The 26,529-nt window shown below is 43.2% G+C and overlaps 1 protein-coding gene across 1 annotated transcript in view; it reads left to right on the plus strand.

Moving 5' to 3' along the window:
* CA3H2orf74 (chromosome A3 C2orf74 homolog) overlaps positions 1-26,529 on the plus strand; it is a 34,116-nt gene that overhangs the window by 4,362 nt on the left and 3,225 nt on the right. Inside the window, exon 6 of the transcript XR_007461973.1 lies at positions 15,227-15,417. The gene's annotated coding sequence lies outside the window, so the exon portion shown is untranslated. The remainder of the gene's footprint in view (positions 1-15,226; positions 15,418-26,529) is intronic.

Raw genomic sequence — 26,529 nt, forward strand, 5'->3', positions numbered from 1 at the left:
AAGCCCCGAGTTGGACTCTCTGCTGTCAGCACAGAGCCCGGAGACTGCTTCAGATCCTCTGCTTCCCTCTCTCTCTACCCCTCCCCTGCTCATGTGCTCTTTCTCTCTCTCAAAAACAAATATTTAAAAATAATAATAGTAATAATAAAAATAAAAGTAAATGGTGTAAAGTACATTTACCTTAGACAACCACCACCACAGAGCTCTTTGCATCTCGCAAAACTTGTAACTCTGTGCCTAGTAAGCCTAATCCTTCTTTCAGCCTGCCCCAACCCCTGGTAAGCACCATTTTACTTTTTGTCTCTATGAATTTGATTACTCTAAGTACCTCATATAAGTGGAATCACAGTATATGTGATTATTTCACCTAGCATGATATTCTCAAGATTCATCCATGGGTCAAGAACTTCCCTCCTTTTTAAGAAAAATTAAAGTATAGTTAATACAATGTCACATTAGTTTCCGGTGTACATCATAGTGATTCAACAAGTCAACACATTATGCGGTGCTCACCACAAGTGTAGCTACCGTCTGTCATCACACAACACTATCACAATACCCTATATTGTACCTTTTATCTCTGACTTATTCATTCTGTAACTAGAAGCCTGGACCTGCCCCTCTCCTTCATTTACCCATCCCCCCTCTCTCCCCTCTGACAACCATTAGTTAGTTCTCTGTGTTCCTGGGTCTGTTTCTGGTTTTCATTTATTCATTTTGTTTTTTAGATTCCACATAGAAGTGAAATCATGTGGAATTTGCCTTTCTCTGACTGACTTATTTCACTTAGCATCATACCCTCTAGGTCCATCTGTGTTGTCACAAATGGCCAGATCTCATCCTTTTGATGGCTGAGTAATATTCCACTGTGTATATGCGTATGTGTTTGTGTGTAATATATACATACACATCTCACATCTTCTTTATCCATTCATCTATATCTGTGCACACTTGGGTTGTTTCCATATCTTGGCTATTATAAATAATGCTGCAATGAACATAGGCATGCAGATATCTTCTCAAATTAGTGTTTTCACTTTCCCTGGGTAAATACCAAGGGAATTACTGGATCATATAGTATTTCTATTTTTAATTTTTTGAGGAACCTCCATACTCTATTCCACAACGACTGTACCAATTTACATCCTCACCAACAGGAACAAGGGTTCCTTTTTCTCTACATCCTCACCAACTTGTTATTTCTTATCTTTGGGATTCTAACCATTCTGATAGATATAAATGTATCTCTCATTTTGGTTTTGGTTTGCAGTTCCCTAATGATTATTGATATTGAGCATCTTTTCACGTGTCTATTGACCATCTGTTTGTTATCTTTGGAAAAATGTCTAGGTCCTCTGCCCATTTTTTAAAAGGATTATTTATTTTTTTGATGTTGAGTTATATAAGTTCTTTATATGTTTAGGTATTAGGCCCTTGTCGAATATATCATTTGCAAATATCTTCTCTTATTCTGTATTCTCTCATTTGTTTTGTTGATGGTTTCCTTCAGCTGTGCAAAAGCTTTTTTTCTGGTGTAGTCCCAATAGTTTATTTTTGCTTTTGCTTCCTTTACCCAAGGAGAAATATCTAGAATAATGGATGGATGTCAGAGAAATTATTGCCTATGTTTTCTTCTATGAGTTTTATGGTTTCAAGTCTCACATTTAGGTCTTTAATTCATTCTGAGTTTATTTTTTGTGTCTGGTGTAAGAAAGTGGCCCAGTTTCATTCTTTTTCATGTAGCTGTCAGTTTTCCCAGCACCATTTATTGAAAAGACTGTCCTTTCCCTATAATATAAAGAATTCCCTTACTTTGTAAGCCTGAATAATATTCCATTTGTATGTACCTACCACATTTTGTTTATCCATTCCACTTGTGTTGCTTCTTTTTTCTTATGAGTAATGTTGCTGTGAATATTTACATCTTTATTTATTTATAAATTTATTTATTTTGAGAGACAGCACATGTGCATGAGCATGACTGAGGGAGGGGCAGAGAGAGGAGTGGGGAGAGAGAATCCCAACCAGACTCTGTGCTGTCAGCGCAGAGTCCAATACAAGGCTCAATCCTACAAACCATGAGATCATGACCTGACCTGAAACCAAGACGTGGATACTTAACCAATTCAGCCACCCAGACACCCCTATCTAAAATTTTAATATAAGACAATTCAGAGTTATGTGGATGATGATTTATTGGTGTGTATTCCTATATGATGTCATGGTTTCATTGACCATATCTGCATCTGTATTTAGGGTACCAAATTACTTTGTCACAAGCTGAAGAGAAAAGATTAGAGGAGGAATTAATATGTAAATCATGCATCTATGTCAAATGAAGACCAATTTCCTGGTGATTGACTATACTAATTCTGGTTTTGTAAATGTTCCAGTAGAAGAAAATGGGATCATTGGCCATCAGTGCCCATGGTAGTACAGGCACACGGAATTTCCAGTAGGTCATTGGTGCCACAACTATGGGGTGAACAGTAGAACAGTCAAAGAACAAATGTTAATTTGTATTTTATTGGTTTTATGCTTTTGTTTGTATTTGATTTGTAAATTTGTTTTGTCTTCTGGTTGCATGAGAGCTCTAAGGATTAGAAGTTGATACCTGGTTTCATGTTTCTACATAGTAATGGGAGGGGGCAGAGGCATGAGATTTTTTCCTCCAGGATTAGGTTATCAAGAGTAGCAACCAGAAGATAAATGGAGATGGCTCTAGGGACAATTCAGGTTTGAAGGATGAGGATCCAGGATAGGGAAGTGGCAGCACACAAGGAGATTATGAAGAGAGTAACGAATGTCAGTTTCTGGTGAGATGTGGGAGGAAAATGAGGAGGGCACCAAGATGACTTCTGAGTTGGGATACTTGAGGGACTGTCAGAAATAGGAAAGTCCAAAGAGGGGACTAATTGGAGAAAAGAGATTAGCTGGTTTTTAGATCTGTTGAATTTGAGGTATTTGCCAGAAATTCAACTGAAGATGCTCAGTGATCAGTAAAGCTTTCAGAGTCTGTTTCCATCTCCCAAGCCATGGATTCAGTGAAAAGTTGAGCAATTCTTTCTCAATGCCTAATGGTGCTTCTCTTGCAAACTTGCTACCTTTCCTCTTTAATTAGCTGTTGACCCAGGGACTGTCTTCAAATGACTACTCCAAGCTGGACACATCATCCAAAAGCCAAAAGGGAAACATTTGATATTGGACTATTAAAAAAAAAAACCAAAAGCCTTCTGTTCAGCAAAAAATAACATCAAAACGCTGACAGCAAACTGGGACGATTTTTAGAAAAAAAATTTTTATACTGAAGTAATTTCAAATTTACAGAAAAGTCGCAAGAGTAGTATAAAATCGTGTGCCTTAACTCAGATTCCCAGGTTAGCAGTGTACACATTTGTTTTATTATTCATAGTCTCCATGTATACGTATTTGTGTCTTGTAAGCATTTGAGAGTAAGACGCAAACATGCTGTGTCATTTACCCTTAGTACTTTAGCCCATACTTCCTAAAAATTGGGACATTCTTCCATATAACCACAGGTCGACCATCAGTTAACACTAATACACTATTGTCATTTAACCTACATTTGAGATTTGCCAGTTGTCCCATTACATTTTTCTAAAGTCCAGGATCCAATTCAGAATAACGTTTTTCATTTTGTTGTGACATCTCTTTGATCTCCTTCAATGTGGACCAGTTCTTCAGCCTTGCCTTGACTTTTCTGACCTTGACCTTTTGAATATTGCAGGCCAGTTACTTTATAGAATGTCCCTCACTGTTTGGGTCTGCCTGATGTTTCTTTCTTTTGTTTTAAGTTTATTTATTTATTTATTTTGAGAGAGAGGATGCAAGTGGAGGAGGGACACAGAAGGAGGAAGAGAGAGAGAATTCCAAGCAGATTCCACAAGGTCAGTGTGGAGCCCCACTCAGAGCTCAAACTCACAAACTCTGAGATCATGGCCTGAGCCAAGACCAAGAGTCAGAGGCCTGCCTGATGTTCCTTTATGATTAGGTTCAGGTCATGGATCTTTGTCAGAAATGTTCTAGAAGTGATTCTGTGATCTCAGTGCATCATATCAGGAGGCATGTGCTCCCAATTTGTCCCATAGATATAATGTAATTTAATTTTTATCACTTGGTTAAGATGGTATCTGTTGTTTAAAAAATATATATATATATATGGTGTCTGTTGGATTTCTCCACTGTAAAAATAATAAGTAGTTTTTACTTATTGAGAAAGAATTTTAGTTGGCATTCTACTAAAAGGTAGGCTTTCCCTTCTCTCCTATTCATTCATTCATTCACTCACTATATTACAACTCAGTGTGAGGTATAGATTGGCACATGGATGGTGCCTGAGCTGTGCAGTGTGATGCTCTGGAGACAAGGCCGGGGCAGGGTCACAGCTGAGTGGCACATCCAGCCCTTGAATTACTACAGATGGCGATGCCCATGGCCTACAGAGAGAAACCAGGAGGGAAATAGGAGGAGGAGCAGGTTCAGGGAAGTGGCGGTGAGCCAGAGCTTATAGGTTATTCTCTAAATATCCATTCTACCTGTCTTTTTTATAGTAACAACCCCCTCCTCCATATTTTCTCTAGTGGCATGTAAGTTCTGGCCATTGAGGTAAGCGTAGAAGTGATGTCTGCCACTTCTGAGTCATGCCCTTAAAAGAAGAGAGGCACCACCCCCCTTTTATCTCTCCTTATTCCTGCAGGTAAGGATATGGGAGTGGTTGTAAAGCCGTCTTTGACAAAGCAGATCGTTGGCTACAGGAGTCGCCTTTGGCTTGGCTGGGAAACCTAGGCTAGAATGTCAACTTAGGAGATTTGGAGTTTGGTGGTAGCGGTGTATAGGAGTAGAGAAAATCACAGGGAGGCTGAGGAGAAAACAATGAAAACATTTATCAAGTGCGTCCTACATGCCTGGAACTGTTCTAATAGCTTTAGTTGTATTAGCTTCTTTAACTTCACACTGCCTATGAGGTTGGGTGGCAGACACTGCTAGTTGTCCCCCAGTATCTATTTTTTCCTTCTTTTTTGGTAACAGAATTCCCAAATATGGTCTGGGCTTATGGCAGACTAGAATAAGGACTGTATTTCCCAGTTTTCCTCCCTAGGAATTACCATGTGACATGTTATAGCCAACAGGGTCTAAGCAGAAGTGCCCAGCTGTGTCTTAAAGGTTGAGGGTAGGGCGCCTGGGTGGCTCAGTTGGTTGAGTGTCTGAGTTCAGCTCAGGTCATGATCTCACCGTTCATGGGTTCAAGCCCCATATCAGCTGTCAATGCAGAGCTTGCTTCAGATCCTCTGTCTCCCTCACTCTATGCCTCCTCCAGCCTCTCTCTGTCTCTCAAAAATAAACAAACAAAATTTTTTTTAAAAGGTTGAGGATGTATATTGGCTCTCTGTTCTTCATGCTGGTTGGAATATGGATGTGTTGGGGGGCCATCTTGAATCCTGATGTGGAAGCCCCATGTGGAGGATCGTTGATGTAAGCTCAGGGCTCCAATGATTGCATAGCATCCATATTTGCCATGGACTGCCTGTTTTTACATGAGAGGAAAATAGCTTGTTCGGTATTATTTTGTTACTGCTATTTTGTTACTAGTAGTCGTATCTAATTATTTAAATAAGGGGTAACACCATCCCCATTTTACAATGGTAAAGTACAGAGAGGTTAGGAATTTAAGTGGCGGATCCAAGACCTGGGTCCAGACATCAGGCTTCCAGCCTGCCAGCATGGTCTCACACTGCTGCAGGAGAAGAACCCAGCACACATTTACTTAACTTTTGGTGTAAAAAGACTTAAAAAAAAATTTTTTTTAATATTCATTTTTTTGAGAGAGAGAGAGACAAAGAGACAGAGAGCAAGTGGGAGCAGGGCTGAGGCGGAGAGAGACAGACACAGAATCCAAAGCAGGCTCCAGGCTCTGAGCTGTCAGCACAGAGCCGGATATGGGGCGTGAACCCACGGACGTGAGATCACGACCTGAGCCGAAGTCAGTCACTTAACTGACTGAGCCACCCAGGCGCCCCTAAAAAGCCTTTTTCACATTGGCTTTCACACTGTCTTCAAATTGTCCTCCTTATAGGCTTTTTTTTTTCCCCCCAGTTGCGTTTTACTGACGACGATGCTCAGGCCGAGGCCTCATGCGGTGGGTACCGCCTCCTCCCGCTGCCGGGCTGCTTGGCCTTGTTGGGTTCTCCGGGGCGGGAGGCTCATGGCGCGTATATTCCTGGGCTTCAGGTGCAGGGGCTCATACTTCTCACCCTCGTAGAATTGGCTGAACTTCTTTTGCTGAGCCTGTTTAATGACGGTGGGAACACAGGCCATGGATTTGCAAACAATTGAATCGAATCTTGGAGCGCTTGGAAGCCACATTGCCTGTCACTTAAGCGACGGCGCAGCTGGGACAGTGCCTCCTTCAGCTCTTTTAGTTGTTTAAGCGGCGATTCCTTGTCACCAGGGTCTCGCCTTAATCTTGGCCTTGGCTGCGCAACCCACCGCTGCCGCCCCTGCTCCAAGTACTGGGAGGGAAAGAAGCGGGGTTGGGGTGGGGGGTGGCTCATTATAGCCTGATTGCCCACCATGTTCTCCTTCCCCTAATTACTTTCCCATCTTTGTTAAAGCTTTTTTTCTTTGGTTTGGACCTACCTCTCCCATCTTCTAGCTGTCAAAATTCCATCCATCCTTCAAAGGCCCAGTTCCCTCCTCTCATAATCCCTTCAATGTCTTCCTTTACTCTTATGAGTTTATTCATTTACCCAATAGTTACTGAGAACTGTTGTGTGCTAGGCACTGGGGATTCTCCAATGAGCAAAGCAAATCAACAGGTAGTTAGTTGTAAACTGTTGTATTTGTCTTTGTGTTTGCTACAGCTGTGGCTTTCCAATTAGAAAAAAAAGCAACACCTTAGTGTAACCACACACACACACACACACAGAGAGAGAGAGAGAGAGAGAGAGAGAGAGAATGATTTAAGGAACAACATTTGCCTTTATCATACGGAATCACTCCAATAATTTAAACTCTATTCTATTTCATTAAGATAAAAATGATGGCAGATGCCTACTGAATTGATTTTATAGCCTAGGTAAATAGGCTGGAACATTCAGGTTTGAGAAGTATGTTTCCCTTTCTTCAGTCATCAGATGTTTTCCCACACTGCAGTGTGTGCTGGCATAGCTCTGGCCTTGGGGTGAAGAGGAGGAAGGGCTCCTTCCTCATGGCTAGCTGGTGGGTGAAGGGAACATGGCTTGAGAGCCAATGCCATACAAAGTGCCCTACGGGCTATCGTGTGCTTAGGGCAGATGTGTATATTGGTAACTCAATAACTGTTAGTGTAATGAAGCCATACTGCAGCACAGGCTTTGAGAGTAGTGACTTTCTCAACAGCAGAATCTTAGCAGCTCATAGATCTACTGTGATGTGAAACTTGAATCAAAGTTCTGATTCTCTAATGCATTGTAAGAGTCAATCCTGGACATAGACTTTTCAACTCCTTTCTATAGACATAGAGAAAATGTGGTGGAGTTAGTTATGTGTAGAAAAGGTGACAATGATTTGGGCTTACCCCAGGGCAGATGGGAAGAAACACATACTTAGAACATTCTGCATTTCTTCCCCCCAGAGCCTGTCAGGACATCATGCTCACTTTAGGCAAGATGCCTGAACCTAAAGTTGTTCTCTCCCCATCCCCAAATCAAACTGAGAAAAACCAAGCTTGGTATAGAAACATCCATCCAGGGCCATCTGGGTGGCTCAGTCGGTTAAGCTTCTGACTCTTGATTTCCACTGAGGTCGTGATCTTACAGTTGTGAGACTGAGCCCCAAGTAGGGCTCTGCACTGGGCATAGAGCCTGCTTAAGATTCTCTCTCTCTACCCCCTTTACTGCCCCGCATTCCCACAGTTCACATGTGTGTGAGCTCTGTCTCCCTCTCAAAACAAACCCAAGAACATCAATTCTTTTTTTTTTTTTTTTTTGAGACATAGAGGGCTCAAGTAAGCAAGGGGCAGAGAGAGAGAGGGAGAGAGAGAGAATCCTATGAGGGGCAGAGACGGGGTGGGGGGAGAGAGGAAGAGAGAAGAGGAGAGAGGGGGAGAGAGAGAGAGAGAGAGAAGTGGGGCTCACCCAGGGCTTGTGCTCACCCAAAGCAGGGCTCGAGCTCACCTGAAGTGGGGCTTGAGTTCACCCAATGTGGGACTCGAACTCACAAACTATAAGATCATGACCTGAGCTGAAGTCAGATGCTTAACCAACTGAGCGATCCAGGTGCCCCCAAAACATCCATTCTTATCCTTTCTCTGGGTCTTCCTATCTCATGTTGACCTCACCTGCCTTTGGACTCCTCTCCTCCCCTTGCTTCTGGGCCTTTGCCCCACCATCTGGACAGGGATCCCTTTTTCTCACCAGCTACTCCACATCAGCATATGAAAACTTGTAAAGGGAAAAGGCAAAACCTCCCTCCATCCCATATGCCCACCTAGCTACTGTCCATTTCTCTTATCCTTATCAGACATTTTGAAAGCACGCCCTCCACCTTTTCACCTCCCATAACTCCTCTGTATACTGTGACCTAGCTTCTGCTCCCATCATTCACTGACACTGCTCTCTGCAAAGGGCCCATCAACACTCTTGTTAAATCCAGAGAACAATTTCTTATCCTACCTGCACTTTCCGATATCTAACACTGCTGACCACTCCCTCTGTTATGGGCCTTGGCTTCCATGATGAAATGCCTTCTTTGTTTTCTTCCTCTTTCAGTTGCTCCTTTTCAGACTCCACCTTCTCTGCTCATCCCTTGAATGTTGCTCTCTGGAGTTGTAACCTAAGCCCTCTCCCAGCCTCTTTTCATTCTTGTCTCTCAGGGTGATATTGACTAACCAAGTGGAAAGTCTCAGCCACTGAAAAACATTTCCTCTGCTACACTCCAATATCTGACTGGCTCACAGATTCAACTTTCAAATCTCTCCCTAATCTGTGGCCTCATCTCCACCTTAAGAAATCTCCTTCCTCCCAGTTTTTGGCCCGTGCCTGTCCATTGTGCAAAGTTTATTAAGAATGATTTTTCTTTTTTAAAAATTTTTTTGAAGTTTATTTTGAGAGAGAGGTTGCATGTGTGAGCAAGGATGGGGGAGGAGGAGAGAGGGGGAGAGAGAATCCCAAGCAGGTTCCACATGTCAGCGCAGAGCCCAACATGGGGCTCAGTCCCACAAACCATGAGATCATGACCTCAGCAAAATTGAGTTGGACACTTAACCGACTGAGCCACCAAGATGCCCCAAGAATGATTTTTCTAAAACACAAGTTCGATTATGATATTTCTCCATTTAGATCACCTGAACAGTTTTCCGTCCATGTAGTTGTCTATCCTACAAAGTCCAAGCTCCTGAGCCAGGCAAACGAGGTTTTTCATGTTGGACATTTTGGCCCCTTGCACGCTTATGTCCTGTTACCCCCTCATATCACTCCCATTCATCACCACCTTGGCACCATGTGCTTCTTGAGGCTTCTGTGCCTGGGCGCTTCTGGGAACAGCTGCTCCCTCTGTTGTTCCTTCTCTTACTCACTCTTCAAACCTCCTCTGAGAAAAGACCTACCCAAGCACCACACTCCCTGCAGTCAAATTAGGCACTTTCTCCTCCATGCTCCCAGGGTGCTCTGTATTTGCCATGAAGATGAAGTCACACTGGTCTCCTCTACCAGAGCCAGAGCCCTGTTCACTTTTGCAGTCACTACATCATTGAGCAGACTTGGACACACAGTAGCGGTTCAGTAAATGTTGTGGTGTGATATTTACCCATCTTAGGAACAGATGGTTACAAAGGGTGGAGCCCACTGCTTTGAGCCTGAAGATGTTTTGACTGAACTTCTTCCCTCAATTTTTATTCTGAAAAAAAATTTCAAGCTTACAGAGGAGTTGCAAGAATAGTACAAGGAGCCCTCAGATATTCTTCACCTAGAGTCACAAATTGTCAACATTTTGCCACACCTGCTTTATCTGTTTCTTTTCTCCGAATCAGTTGAGTTCATTGCAGACCTCATGACACTTTACCCCCTAAATAATCTGCCCTTCTCTCCAAAGAACAAGAATGTTCTCCTTTCTAACCAAAATTCAATGCTCAGAAAATTTAACATTGACCCAATGTTATTCAATAAGCAGTCTGAAATGCAATTTAAATGCAAATTAAATTTCCCCAATTTTGTCATTTTAAACTGTTTTGGATTCAGGAGCTCTAGGATTGTGCGTTGCACTTAGTTGTCACATTTCTTCAGTCATCGTCTTCTTTTTTTTAATGTTTATTTTTGAGAAAGAGAGACCGAGCGCAAGTGTGGGAGAGGCAGAGAGAGAGGCACACACCGAATCCAAATCAGGCTCCAGGCTCTGAGCTGTCAGCACAGAGCCTGGTGTGGGGCTTGAATCCACGAGCCATGAGATCATGACCTGAGCCAAAGCCAGACACTTAACTGACTGAGCCACAGAGGTGCCCCCCTTTTTAAAAAGTAGTCTCCACACCCAAGGTGGGGCTCAGACTCACCACCCCAAGATCAAGAGTCGGATGCTCTGACTGAGCCACAGCCTGGCACCCCTCTCTAGTCTTCCTTTGACATTCACGAAATGTTTATTTGCAAAGAGTCCAAGCCAGCCCCATCGTGCAGCATTTCCCTCAGTTTGGGCTTTTCTGGTTGTTTCTGCATGCTTTGATTCAGATTAAGCACTTTGCACAGGAATACTGCATGGGTGACGGTGTATCCATGTCCATTTGCTCCACTGTTGGTGATGCTGAGTTTGATCATTTGGTTAAGGTGGTTAGTCTCGTTTTCTCTCTCTCTTTTTTTCCGTGCTGTAAGAAGTAGGATGTAGAGCAGTGACTGTTTTTTTTTTTTTTTAGAAATGGAAAAAACCTTCCTTTATTTTTTATATATAATTTATTGTCAAGTTAGCTAACATACAGAGTATACAGTGTGCTCTTGGTTTTGGGGGTAGATTCCTCTGATTCATCTCTTGCATCCAGATTTCTCCTTTGTAAAGATCACTTCTCCCTTTTGTAATTAAGCGGCAAACTGTATGAGTTTGTGTGCGTGTGTGTGTGTGAGGCACCTTCATACTGTGTGAATATGCTCTTCTCCAACAGTCTTTTACTCATCGATTCATTGATTTGTGTGTGTGGCAAAACACACATAACAAAATTTACCATCCTAACCATTCAGTGTACAGGTCAGTGGTATCGAATACGTTCAAAATGTGGTGCAACCATCACCACTGTCCATCTCCAGGACTCTTTTTATCTTGTAAAACTGAAACTCTACACCCATTAAACAATAACTCCCATGCCGCCCTCCCCCCAACCCCTTGCCACCACTATTCTCTCTGTCTCTGTGAATCTGACTACTCTAAACACTTCAGATAAGGGGAATCATGCAGTATTTGTCTTTTTGTGACTGGCTTATTTCACTTAACATAATGTTAATATGCTAAGTTCACATTAGTAGCATAAAGTGAACCTCAAGATTGATCCATGTTGTAGCATATGTCAGACTTTCCTTCCTTTGTAAGGATAATGGTCTACTGTATGCATATACCAGTTTGTTTATCCATTCATCTGTGAATGTACACTGGGTTACTTCCACATTTTAGCTGTTGTGAATAATGCTGCTGTGATCATGGGTGTACAGATATCTCTTTGAGACCCTTCACTGGTTTTTAAAGACAAATATTTTATTTTTAATTTTTATTTATTTTGAGAGAGAGAGAGAGAGAGAGAGAGAGAGAGAGAGAGAGAGAGAGAGGACACGCACACGTGAGAGCAGGGGAGGGGCAGAGAGGGAGGGAGAAAGAGAATCCCAAGCAGGCTCTGAGCTGTCAGCTCAGAGCTGGATGCTGGGCTCAGTCTCATGAACCGTAAAGTCATGACCTAAACAGAGAGATCAAGTGTTGGACACTTAACCAACGTACCCACCCAGGTGTCCCAAAGACAAATATTTTAATAATAATTACATTAATTCTGAAGATTTTCTTTGTGAAAATTATTTTTTGGAGCAATTTCTTTTAGGCCAATTTAAAATTTTATTTTTATTTACTTATTTATTTTTTTTTTTGAGAGAGAGCACAAGCTGTGGGGAGAGGGGCAGAGGGAGAGAGAGAGAATCCCAAGCAGGCTCCAAGCTTAGTGCAGAGCCAGATGCGGGGCTCAATACCATGACCTGAGCCAAACCCAAGAGTCAGGTGCTCAACTGACTGAGCCACCCAGGTGCCTAAGGTCAATTTAATTCTTGATCAATTACCTACAAAGAATAACACCTTTTCCATTTCCATTTTAATAAAGTCACTTCCATTGGGATAATTTCTTTTTGTATAAATGTTAGAAAATATTTTTGTTCACATAAAATTTTAGTAATTATAGCTTCTGCCTTTGTATGTTTTCTGGTAAGTCTTGTTTTCCCCCAGGTTACTTATATATATATAAATCTTACCATGTAATGTTCTATTAGTAATATTCTTTGTGTAATCTCTACCCGCAATGTGGGGAACAAACTCAGGACCCCGAGACCAAGTGAGGCAGCCAGGTGCCCGTCTTTATGAATTAGATAAAAGATGAAACAGCGAATCCACAAGAAAACAATGCCCACTTACTATTGCCACTGCAATTCTTCCTTATTTGACACCTCGTGTCAGCGTTCATGCCTTTGGTGAAGTAAAGCTATGAAAGGTGAAATTACAATGTTATTTTGTTTGGGGATCAATGTTATTTTGTTGACTCAACTGGGATAGCTTTTCTGAAGATGATATTGGAATGTAGCAGCTCCAGTAAGCAAATGGAGAAAATATTCTCCCCCAGTAAATTTAATGAGCACAGAACACAGGCAAAGGAAGAAAACAGCCAGGTACTTCCACCCTTTCATTGTCATTATTCGTTTTCCCTGCTAAATAAATAACCATTGACATCTTAGTAACAGTGTCCATATAGTTGGTGCAAAGTTTTTGTAGGACGGTGAAAATTTGTGAAAGAAGTCATCAACATCCACTTAATTATTGAAAAATTGCTGTAAGCTCCAATAATAGGCGCTTGCTATCACTTTTTTTTTTTTTTTTTTGCTTGCAATCACATTCTTTGGTCATCTATGAAGGATTATTACGTGCATAGAATGTAAACATTTCTGAAGTAACAGAACTTGGCAGTTCGTGCTGCTTGCACAGGTGTTGGAAAGGCGTGAGAACCAGGGTGAACCAACTCTGCAGGAACAGAGTAGGATTGCGGCGTGAAGAGCGTGCGCACAGCACAGACCACAGCGCACCGTGCGCGCGCTCCGAGCTGGAGTCTGTCGCACCGCGAACAGGGTGATCAAGTGCTCGGGGCGCATCCTCCAGGACCAGGTTCACCCAATACCGTTAGCGGGGCCGCTGACAGCCTGCCAGCTGCATCCCCAATACCTCCCTCAGGCGTCCCTTACCCACCACTTGCTTGCACTGAAAATGATCACTGCGATAGTAATAAAGAATCCTTAAACGGCGTCTCGGTTTTTTGCAGGCGGCCGAAGGTCCCCTTCCTGGGCTCTGCACTTGCGAGTCCCCTGGCGGGCCCGGGGCTCCTGGCTCGCGCCCCTCTCCAGCCGTACCTCTCGGACGCCTTGCCCCCATCACCCCTGCCTCCCAGACCGTTCGGCCCCGTTTGGGCTTCGCGGCCTCCCGGCCCCAACACTGCACTGCTCCGCGCGACCCCGCCTCCCGGATCCCCGGCAGGGCTCCTGCTCTCTCCGCGCCCCGCAGCGGGGCGGGGCGGCGCAGAGGGCGGGATTTTCTGGCACCTTCTGGGCGCCGCGAACGCTCGGATCTCGGGCTCGGAGGCCGGAAACGTCGCTACGGAGCCGCAGGGCATCCCGCACGGAGGCCCTTTCTTGTTCTCCGCGGAGGCCGCTCAGTCAGCGTAGACATGGCCAAATGGGGCCAGGGGGACCCGCGCTGGTTCGTGGAGGAGCGGGAGGACGGGACCAATGTGAACAACTGGCACTGGTGCGGCTGGGCGGGGGCCGGGGCTTTCGGGCCTCCTCCTCCGCAGCGGCGGGCCGGATGGTGGGGCCCCTCTGCGAGCACCGGGCTCCGGGTGCCCTGCGGGGTGGGGTGGCCACGCCTCTCGGGCCGCGGCGCTCCCTCCGTAGGGCGGGGCCTGCACAGGTGCAGAGGATTCTCCCCGCCCCCGCAGCTGCTCAGACCGCTGCTGTAAATAAGCCTCAGGTGAGTCCGGAGACCTGGGGGCTTATCTGCACTTGGCTGTGGAACTTAAGTTTCCTTCTTGTGAAACTTGGTTTGGGCCCCACGAATGGTATCTGACTTACCTGTTCAACTTTGACAGTCTGTGACCTTAAGACACCCCCACCCCCCACCCCTCTTGTTGTTTCTAGAAGTTAAAAGGAGCTAGAGTGTGCGCGTGTGTGCGCGCTTGTCCGTTGGTCTGCGTGTAGTGGAAAGAACAGGAAATTGGATCTCAGCTGTAGATCTAACTCGATTGGCTTTTAGTGAGCCCCGCCTTCTAGGAGTTTGAGCGGTTGCACATCCTTTTTGGATGTCATCTGGAACATGGGCTTAATACTTGCCTCCCTCTCTGCCCCAGAGTTTCAGGAGGTGATGCAGCATCACTGAGGGCTGTGTTACCTCAAGGCCATCAAGCTGATGTTGAGGCAGGTCAGGGCAGAGTAAAGCCGTCAGCTTGTGAGCGGCTTATTGAGGGAGCCCTGGCCTCTCCTTTCCCAGCACTGTCACCATGACACATCAGGGACTTCTCTCACCTCGTTTCCACTCCCTAAAATGGAAGCATTTATTTGGGAAGATTGCATGAGATAATATATGTGTGAAAACACTTGATCATTTGTCTTGTGATTAAAATTAATTCGGTTATTACTGCCTTTTTGTATGGCCGCTTTGCCCATCCATTTCCAATGGGTGAGATTGCTAGACCCCTTGGCCCCAAATAAGCTAGTGTTTTGAAGACAAAATACTACTTTACATAGTGGATAATAGTATCCTAAGGAACTGAGCGGGAATATGAAAAGATATTTGGTGGAAATCTGATTTAAGAAGCACATTTGGAACTTTGAGATTGGTAGGTCTGTCAAGGCTGCCTGAGAGGAGATGAGCGGATCTCACTGCCCTGATGCCCCAGCCTGGGCATGTGGATACCAGCTGGGGCTTCCATTCATGGCTCTTCCTTTCTGGTCCCTGGCAGGACAGAGCGGGATGCTACCAGCTTGTCCAAGGGGAAGCTCCGCGACCTCCTGGTGGGCATCGTCGTGGAGAATGAGACTGGACACCGTGTGATCAGTGAGCTGAAGCAGGTAGAAGGTGAGGCTTCTTGCAGCAGCCGCAAAGGAAAGCTGATTTTCTTCTATGAGTGGAACATCAGACTGAGCTGGAAAGGTAACGGGGCTCAGGGGACAGCTAGGGCTGGAGGCAGCCTTGGGGCAGAGTTGGTTCATTTATCATTCACTTGTTCAGCAGATATTTTTAGAACTGATATTAGCCTAGCACTTATTGGCCCCTGAATTGGTCTTCATAGTTACAGATACCCTTCTGTCATGTCCGACAAGCTGGGGGCTTCCCTTTCTCCCATCACACAGCTGCTTAGAGCTCTTTTTTTTTTTTTTTAATTTTTTTTAATGTTTATTTATTTCTGAGACAGGGATTGACAGAGTATGAACGGGGGAGGGTCAGAGAGAGAGGGAGACACAGAATCTGAAACAGGCTCCAGGCTCTGAGCTGTCAGCACAGAGCCCGACTCGGGGCTCAAACTCACAGACTGCAAGATCATGACCTGAGCCGAAGTCGGACACTTAACCGACTGAGCCACCCAGGTGCCCCTGCTTAGGGCTCTTTGATTGCAGCTGGACTCTTGTCTGCCAGGCACTTGTGAGCCCTAGAGTTTTCTGGAGTTGCTGGAACACTCTTCTCTGCATGCGGACTCTTTTGGGTCCTTCAGGTCCTTGTCCTGAGTGAAGCCACCTATCTCTGTTATACAAAGATCGCAGGTCCCTTCCTTGTACTGTCTCCCTTCCCACTTTATTTTCCCCCACAGCACTGTTATTTGGTATCTTTATATGGTTACTTAAATATTTTATTTATCTGGTTGCCCTCCAGCCCCCATTCATCAGGGCAGGGATTTTTAAAAATACCAGCTTTATTGAGATCTGATTCACATACCATATAGTTCATCCATGTAAAGTATGCAGTTCAGTGGTTTCCAGCACACTCACAGAGTTGTGCAGCCGTCACTACAGTTGATTTTAGAACATTTTCATCACTCACAAAAACCCCTGAACTCGTTAGCAGTCATTTCCCAGTCTTTGGCAACCACTGATCTGTTTTCTGTCTCAGTGGATTTGCCTCTTCTGGACACTTCTATGAATGGAATCCTAGAGTATGTGGTCTTTTGTGAATGGCCCCCCCTTTTTTTTTTTAATTTTAACACCAGTATAGTTAACATAAGTGTTAAATTAGTTTCAGATGTACAATATAGGGATTGAACAATTGTATATATTACTCGGTCTCATCTTAAATTCCACATATGAGTGAAATCATATGGTATCTGTCGTTCTCTGACTTATTAAATGTTGGATGGATCTTGAGATCCATCTATGTTGTTGCATATGGCAAGATTTCATTTTTTTTTTGTGGCTGAATAATACTTCATGTGTGTGTGTGTGTGTGTGTGTGTATATATATATATATATAAACATATACACACACACACACACACACACACACACATATATATATATATTGGAATAAAATATTCCATAATTTGGCTATTGTAAATAATGCCGCAATAGATATAGGGGTGCACATATTTTTGAATTAGTGTTTTCATTTCCTTTGGGTAAATACCCAGTAGTGTGATTTCTGGATCATAGGGTAGTTCTATTTTTAATTTGTTGAGGAAACTTCACACTGTTTTCCACAGTAGCTGCACCAGTTTGCATTCCCACCAACAGTACAAGAGGGTTCCCGTTTCTCCACATCCTTACCAACACTTGTTATTTCTCCTGTTGTTGTTTTTTAAAATATTTATTTATTTAAGTAATCTCTATACCCAGTGTGGGTCTCAAACTCATGACTCCAAGATCAAGCCTGCCCTTCTGACTGAGGCAGCCCAGTGCCCTGTTTCTTGTATTTTTGATTTTAGCCATTTTGATAGATGTGAGGTGATCTCTCATTGTGGTTTTGAGTCCCATTTCTCTTATGATTAGTGATGTTGAACATCTTTTCATGTGTCTGTTGGCCATCTGTATGTCTTCTTTGGAGAAATGTCTGTTCATGTCTTTTGCCCATTTTTAGATTGGATTATTTATTTTTTTGGTGTTGAGTTATAGAAGTTTTTTATTTTCAAAAAAATATTTTTATTTTTTAAAGTAAGCTCTGCGTCCATTGTGGGGCTCAAACTCACAACCCCAAGATCAAAAGTCACAGGCTGTACTGACTGAGCCAGCCAGGCACCCCTGTAGAATTTCTTTGTACCTTTTGGATACTAATCCTTTATTGGATATATCTTTTGCAAATATATTCTCCCATTCAGTAGGTTTTTAGTTTTGTTGATCATTTCCTTTGCTGTGCAGAAGCTTTTTATTTTGATGTAATCGCAATAGTTTATTTTTGCTTTTATTTTCCTTACCTCAGGAGACATATCTAGAAAAGAGTTGCTGTGGTTAGTGTCAGAGAAATTACTGCCTGTGTTCTTCTATGACTTTTATAGTTTTGGGTCACACATGGAGGTGATTGGCTCCTTTCACTTAGCATAATGTTTTCAAGACTCATCCATGTTGTAGCATGTTTCATTCCTTTTTATGGTTGAATGATATTCTGTTGTACAGATATAGCATGTTTTGTTTATCTGTTCATCAGCTGATGAACATTTGTGTTGTTTTCATTCTTTAAGTCATTTGGTTAGGGATGGATTGGTTTTGTTTCCAGGCCCAGATCACTGTCTGGAACGTTGTGTGTTTGTTAAAAGAGTAAGTTTCTGCTGTGGTGCCTAGTTCCTGGCTGACAGACAGTCTGGGCTCAATGAATACTTGTTGAAATAATCATGGATATGAAGACAAAGGGGAAAAGGAAGAGGAGGGGAGAGGGAGAGATCTAGTTGTAGAAGATTGTACTGAGTTAAAGTTTGGGCCTTTGCCCAGGAGTCAGCTCCTTTCTTGAGAGTTGGGTTAGAGAGTTCCACAGCAAGCTGGCCTTGGGCTTTTGCCCTGCTGGCCGCTTTGCTAGAGCTGGGCTTGAGCCCAGGAAGGTGCTCCACAAGTGTCAAAAGTCCACTCCTGCCTGGGACCTTCTGGCTAGAGGTTTTCTCTCTGTTGCTCCTTCATTGTCTGCTGTTGGCTGGACATGGCAGGGTCTGGCACCTTACACCCTCACCCTACCCCACCCCCAGCACAGGGCTCCGAGTGTCCCAGGGAATCTCGTGGCCTTGTGTCTCTTCTGTCTCCCTCACTTCAAAGTGGCAACCACCTCCTTTGTGAGATAAGACTCAGCTACTCCAAGACAGGGCTGAGGATGCCCTACCCTCACCCCTTGTGCTTTTCTCCTCTAGCAGTGAGCCCCAGAGGTGGCAAGTGGGACCCTCTGGGGAAGAGTCAACACTGGTCATTTTTTTTTTTCTTTTTTAAATTAAACTTTAATTTTTTCCCACCTTTATTGAGACACAGTTGATTTATAACACTGTATAAGGTTAAGGTATATGGCCTGATGGGGTGTGTGTGTGTGTGTGTGTGTGTGTGTGTATGTATTAGAAATGATGATCACAATAAGGTTAGTTAACACATCTCTCATCCCATATAGTTACCATTTTTGTGTGTGTATGTTGAGAACTTTTCAGATTTACTTTCTTACTAACTTTCAAATATATAATATAATAATGTTAACTGTAGTCATCAGGCTGTATATTACATCCTCAGAACTTACTCTTCCTGTAACTGGAAGTTTGGACCCTTTGTTTCCTTTGACCACCTTCAACACCACTGGCTCCCTGCAACCACCAAACTACTCTCCGTTTCTAGGAGTTTGATTTTTTAGATTTCACATGTAAATGAGATATCATTTTTGTCGTTGTCTGACTTTTTTTCACTTAGCATAATGCCCGCAGGGTCCATCCATGTAGTTCCAAATAGCAGGATTTCCTTTTTTTTTTTTATGACTGAATAATAGTGTGTGTGTGTGTGTGTGTGTGTGTGTGTGTGTGTGTGTACACCACATTTTCTTTATCCATTTATCCATCAGTGGATACTTCAGTTGTTTCCATGTGTTAGCAACTGTAAATAATGCTGTAGTCAACATGGAGGTGCAGATGTCTCTTAGATAGTGATGTTATTTCCTTTGGATATAAGTAAATCCTTGGATTGTGAGTAACTTGTTCTGTGAGCGTTCTGCAAGACAAGCAAACATTTCCAGTAAATTTTAACTCAGTAAATGAGCAATATCTTGCAGTGCGAGTAGTAGGTGACGCCAAATGGCACATGATCACAACCGATCACAGCTGAGCCCACAACAAGCACAACTTGAAAACACTTGGGTAGACAAATGCTTTGGATTACAAGCATGTTTCTGGAACGAATTCTGGTTACAAACCAAGGTTTTACTGGTATACCCAGAAGTGGGATTGCTGGATCATATGGTACTTCTGTTTCAATTTTTTTGAGGAACCTCCATCCAGTTTTCCACAGTGGCTGCATCAATTTGCATTCCCACCAACAGCACACAAGGGTTCCCTGTTGTCCACATCCTCACCAACACTTGTTACCTCTTTCTGATCCTGGCCATTCCAGCACATGTAGGGTGATCCCTCATTGTGATTTGGTTTTTTGTTTTTTAAACTTAAAATTTTTTTATTTTATTTTTGAGAGAGAGAGAGCAGGAGAGAGGGGCAGCGGGAGAGGAAGAGAGAGAGAGAGAGAGAGGGAATATGAGAATGAATTGCAAGCAGTCTCCACACCCAGCTCAGAGCTCGAATGGGGGCTTGATCCCATGACCCTGAGATCATGACCTGAGCCAAAATCAAGAGTCAGACGTTCAACCAACTGAGCCACCTAGGTGCCCCTGTTCCCATAGATCTTTTTGTTTTGTTTTGTTTTTTTAATTTTTGAGAGAGCGTGCATGTGCAAGTGGGGGAGAGGGAGAGGAGGGGGAGAGAGAAAGAGAGAGAGAGAAAGACAAAGACAAAGAGAGAAAGAGAAAGGGAAAGAGAATGAATCCTAAGCAGGTTCCACACTGAGACTCCCAAGCTCCCACTCCCGGCTTGATCTTACCACCATGAGATCATGACCTAAGCCAAAATCAAGAGTCAGCTGCTTTACCCACATGCCCCTCATTGTGATTTTGATCTGCATTTCCCTGATGATTAGTATGTTGAGTACCTTTTCATGTACCTGTCATCTATTTAAACATCTCCTTTGCGTAAGTGTCTATTTATGTAGTTTGCCCATTTTTACTGGGATTATTATTTCTTTTTTTTTTTTTTTTTTTTTTTTTTTTTTGGTGGTTGTCAGGTTTTAGGAGTTCCTTATATACTTTGGATATTAACTTCTTATCACATAAGGTTTACAAATATTTTCTCCCATTCTGCATGTTGCCCTTTCATTTTGTTGACTGATTTTTTTCTTTGCGGAAGCTTTTTAGTTTGAGATGGTCCTACTTGTTTCACTTTTGTTGCTTGTGGTTTTGGTGTTACATCCAAAAATCATTGCCAAGACTGCTGTCAGGGAGCTTTTATCCTCCTTCTAGGAGTTTAATGGTTTCAAATCTTAACATTTCAGTCTTTAGTTCATTTTGAATTAGTTTTTTTGAGTGGTATAAGATAGGGGTCCAGTGTGTCAGTCTTTTGCATGTGAATATTAAGTTTTCCCAGTAGCATTTATTTATTAAAACAAATTTTTAATGTTTATTTAGTTTTGAGAGAGCATGAGCAGGGGAGGGGCAGAGAGAGAGGAAGACACAGAATCCGAAGCAGGCTCCAGGCTCTGAACTGTCAGCACAGAGCCCGACATGGGGCTCAAACCCATGAGCCATGAGATTGTGACTTGAGCTGAAGTTGGACACTTAACCGACTGAGCCATGCAGGTACACCTTCCCAGTACCATTTAATGAAGAGACTGTCTTTTACCCACTGAGTATTCTTGCTTACGTTGTCAAATATAAGTTGACCATATATGTATGGATTTATTTCTGGGCTCTTGATTCTGTTCCATTGGTCTTTGTCTGTTTTCATGTCACTACTATTTTGTTTTGATCTCTGTAGTTTTGTAGTGAAGTTTGAAATCAGGAATTATGATGCCTCCAGCTTTGTTTTTCCTTCTCAGGATTGCTTTGCCTGTTCAGGGTGTTTTGTGGTTTCATGCAAATTTTAGAATTCCATTGGCATTTTGATAGGGATTGCATTGAATCTATAGATGCTTCTTATTTGCTTTCTTCTGATAACTTTGGGCTTTGTTTTTTTCTGGCTCGTTGAGGTATAAGGTTAGGTTCTTTATTTGAAATCTTCTTTTTCTTGATTTATGTGCTCATCACTACAAACTTCCTGCTTAGAACTGTTTTTTCTACATCCCATAGGTCTTGGTGTGTGTGTTTCTATTATTTGTCTCAAGTTATTTTTTTTTAATTTTTTAAAAGTTTTTATTTTTTAATGTTTATTTATTTTTGAGAGAGACAGTGTGTGGCGGGGGCGTGGGGTGGGGTGGCAGAGAGAGAGGGAGACACAGAATCCGAAGTAGGCTCCAGGCTGCAGGCTCCGAGCTGTCAGTGCAGAGCCTGACGTGGGGCTCGAACTCATGAACCAGTGAGATCATGACCTGAGCCGAAGTTGGCCTCTTAACTGACTGAGCCATCCAGGCACTCCTGTCTCAAGTTATTTTTAAAATTTCCCTTTTGATTTCTTTGAGCCATTGGTTCAGAAATGTTTTATTTAATTTCCACGTATCTGTGAATTTTCCAGCTTTCCTCCTGTTACTACTTTCTAGTTTCATACCATTGTGGTTTGAAAAGATACTTAAATTTTTATATTTTTTAATTTGTTGAGACTTGTTTAGTGTCCAATGTGATTTATCCCAGAAGATGTTGTGTGGATCCTTGAGAAGAATGTACATTCTGTTGATATTTAAAGGATTGTTCTGTATATGTCTGTTAGTTCCATTTGGTCTATAATGTTCAAATCTGCTGTTTCCTTATTGATTTTTTGTCTGGGTGATCTCTCCACTGTTGAGTATGGGGTATTAAAGTCTCCAATTATTATTATATTGCCAGTTATTTCTCCTTTTAGTTAATCTATCAGTATTTGCTTTATATATTTAGGTGCTTCAATGTTAGGTACATAAATATTTACAGTTGTTATATCTTCTTGATGAATTGATCCCTTTACCATTATATAACAACCTTACTTAGGTTTTTTTTGACCATCTTTTTTTCTTAATATTTTGTTTAACACAAGTATAGCTACTCCTGCTTTTTTGTTTTTTGGTTGCCATTTGCTTGAAATATCTTTTTCACCCCCTCACTCTCACTGTCATGCTAAAGTGAGCCTCTGTGTTACAGGCAGCAGATTATTGGATGTTGTCTCTTATTTCTTTTTAATCCACTCAGCCATTCTGTGTCTTTTGATTGGAGAATTTAATGGTTTATGTTTAAAGTAATTCTTGATAGGTAACAACTTACACTTGCCATTTTGTTGTTGCCTGTTTTGTAGATCCAATGTTCTTGCTTCTTTTCTTGCTGTCTTCCTTGGTGATCTCATGCCTTTTTGTGGTGGTGTGCTTTAACTCCTTTATCATAATCTTTTGTGTACCTACTACAGGTTTTCCTCAGGTCGTTACCCTGAGACGTACATGAAATGTCTTATATTTATAACATGCTATTTAAACTACTAAGACCTTTGATAGCATACAGAAATTTATACTTCTGCCTTCCTCATATTTTAGGTTCTTGATGTTATAATTTGCATATTTTTATATTCTGTATCTAGTAATAAATTATTGTAGTTAGGATCATTTTTAGTATGTTTAGCTTTTAAATTAGAGTTGTAATTGAATTATGCAACACCATTACAATATTAGATCTAACTTTGACTATATATTTACTCTTAATATATATATATATATATATATATACTATGTATATTACTGTTATTGGTGGATTTTACACATTCTTATGTTTAAAAAATTTTTTTAAATATTTATTTACTTTTGAGAGAGACCGAGCATGAGTGGGGGAAGGGCAGAGAGAGAGGGAGACACAGAATCTGAAGCAGGCTCCAGGCTCTGAGCTGTCAGCACAGAGCCTGATGTGGGGCTCAAACTCATGAACTTTGAGATCATCACCTGAGCCGAAGGCCAGTGCTTAGCCAACTGAGCCACCCAGGAGCCCGTCACATTCTTATGTTTTTATGATGCCAATTTCAAATAACCTATCTTCTCATTCACTAGTTCTTATATCTGCTTGGTCAATTTAGCCGTTCAAGCTTTCTGTGCAGTTCTTCAGTCATTGTATTCTTCAGCTCTGGGATTTCTGCTTTGTTTCATTGTGGTACTTCTCATTTTGCTCATGTATTATTCTCTTAATTTTATTTAGCTGTCTGTCCTTCTTGTTAAAACGTAACTTTTTTTTTAATTAAAAAAATTTTTAAATTTATTTTAGAGAGAAAAGAGTGCAAGTGGGGGAGAGGGGCAGAGGGAGAGAATCCCAAGCAGGCTTCAGTGTGGAGCCTGATGCGGGGCTCAATCTCATGACCCTGGGACAATGACGTGAGCCAAAATGAAGAGTTGGACGCTCAACCAACTTAGCCACCCAGGCTCCCCAAGAAATTGATTCTTTTTTTAAAAAAACGTTTGTTTATTTTTGAGGGAGAAAGAAAGCGTTGGGGAGGGGCAGAGAGAGACAGAAACACAGAATTTGAAGGAGGCTCTGGGCTCTGAGCTGTCAGCACAGAGCCTGACTTGGGTCTCGAACCCACAAGTGGTAAGATTATGACCTGAGCTGAAGTTGGATGCTCAACTGACTGAGCCACCCAGGTGCCCCAGAGGTTTATTCTTAATTACTGATTATATAGTTCATGGATCTCCATTTCTTTAGGATCTGTTATTGGGGCTTTGTTAGTTTCCTTTGGTGGTGTCATGTTTACCTGATTCTTCATGAGCCTTAATTCCTTGCATTGGTATCTGCACATATAAGTGGTTTCCTTTTCCAGACTTTACCAGTTTGCTTCAGTAGGAAAAATCTTCACCATTCAGCTTAGCTTGAATGGGTTACTGGGTGGGTCAGCTAGTAGCATTCATGGTAGGCAGGGCATGCTGTCAGGGTCTCTAGTTGGGTGAGACCACTGCTCATGCTCTGTGGTTGGGGGTCAGGGCTCTACTAGCTGGGCTCCTTGGTAGGGTGGGTCTGCTTGTTGGGCTCTGTGTTCAAGCAGGGCTGCTGGGCAGGCTTTCGGACTGGGTGTGGCTGTTGGCTGTGTTACATGGTCACTTGGGGTCACTAGCTGGGCTCTGTAGTTACCTCTGATCCGGTGGGGTTACTGGATGTGTCCTCTGGAAAGGCAATGCCACTGGTTGGGCTCTGATTGGGCAGCACTATGGGTGGGTCTCCACCATTGCTCCTGGTTGGGTGGGGTCTTAGACCATCCTGACCAGATGGTTCTGCTGGCTAGACTCTGTTGAGGTCAGGCCACAGGCAGAGTTTCATGATTGGACCTGATCTCAGGCTGTGCTCTGTGATCAGACTGTGCCCCAGAAGTCTGCAGGCCTGGTTTCGAGATCAGGTAGCCTCTGGTTGTGCTCTGCTCTTGAGCAACATTGCTGGCTGGGTTCTCTGGTGGGGATGGACCTCCAGCTGTATCCTGTAGTTGGTTGGGGCTAGGGACTGTGCTCTGTGGCTGGGTAGGGTCACTGCCTGGGCTCCCTATCTGGGCAAGGCCACAAGATGTGTCCAGCATTTGGGCAGAATTGTAGGCTGTGCTTCAAGGCTGCTTAGGGACACTCTTCAGGCTCCCTGCTTATAGGACCAGAAGCTGTGCTGAACAGTTGGGCAGGGCTGCTGGTTTGGCTTCCTGCCCAAGTGGGGCTAGAGGATGGGCTCTGTGGCTGCCCAGATTCTGTGGTCGGGCTTCTGTCAGCAGTTGAGTGGGTCTGCAAATTTGCTTCTTTGCCTGGGTGGGGCAGTAGAATGGGCTCTACAGCTGGTTTCAGCCAGTTGACTAGGAGTCCAAATCAGGCATAATCGCCAACCAAGCGCCCTGGTCACATAGGGTACCAGCTGAGCTCTGCAGATGGGCAGAGTCACTGGCTGGAATCTTTGCTCATGCACTGCTGCAAGCAAGAACACCGTCCAACAAGATCTGCGCTCTGGTTATTGAAAGCCCTGCCCCCGCTTCTGATTCCCAGTGGTCCCTGTTAGCTGAGACCCCAGAAGGGCTTCCTGGGAAGCATCCCACAATGCTCGGGGATCTGGATGTCCACTTTTTTTCCCATTGAAGAAACCACAGCTCTGTGCTGGCCTCAGGAGGGGCAGTTTGGTCAGTGTTACCACTTCTCTTACCCTTCTCTTTGGTCCTTGTCTTTGGTCCACCAAGGGTGCATCTCCCTTGCCTCTGCATTCTGGGATTCTCAGTGGTGTCTTGCCTGTGGATAGATAGCTGCTAGTTGGTCTTGTGAGGGGGACTGAAGTTGGGGATAACTACATTGCCATCTTGATGTTGTCACTGAAATCAGCACTTTGGTATTGAAAGAAATCTAGCTGCGTGGGGCCCAAGCATAACTTCCCTAAGTCACAGCCTGTCTCCCTTCACGCTTTCCATGATTGCAACTCCGTGCCCCTTTCTGGCCTCCCATCCCTTATGTGACTGCTCTTCAAGACAGCCCTTTATCCTGCTTTGATCCTGGTAAAGATTATTGGGGGAGGAAAACAGAAACATGGGTTAAAGGCCCACTTACTCGTCTCATGCCTCCACCTGGCCCCTAATTTTGTGTGCACTTTCATTGGCTGGGTTTTACCTCCACATTTGCTGTTTGCCTATCTCTGTTGTGGGCCAGAACACCTGTGTGCTGGGAAAGCCTTGAGCTTGCCGTGTCACCATCTGTGGTGCACCCTGTGTGGAGGGTGGGCTGTTTAGTTAAGGCAGTTTGGCATAAACCAGTTGTTACTTTACAATTGAAGAATGTATTTTGTTCATTTCAAGTGTAATTAAAGAATCTGGTGCAAAGCACAAGGGATTGATTGAAATACTCAGCCTTTCTGAAGAAAATGAAGTAGATGACACTGAGGTGAGGTATCTGTTTTTTTGTTTTGTTTTGTTTTTTAAGTCCAAGCTTCTGCTGTATACGTTGGGCATTTGAAAAACTATTGAATACACTTTGTGATTCCTGTGCAGTGGTTGTGGTGTATTGTAAAGGGTTTGTTTGCCAAGAAGGTTTACTATGCTGGGTGGGTGGGGGGCAGTGTGGGGTGTGGAGTGGAGCCGTGTAGGAAAGAAGAGGAAGCCCCAGACTGCCCCATGCACCA

Source organism: Panthera uncia (genome assembly GCF_023721935.1).
Source record: "Panthera uncia isolate 11264 chromosome A3 unlocalized genomic scaffold, Puncia_PCG_1.0 HiC_scaffold_11, whole genome shotgun sequence".
Taxonomy (NCBI): domain Eukaryota; kingdom Metazoa; phylum Chordata; class Mammalia; order Carnivora; family Felidae; genus Panthera; species Panthera uncia.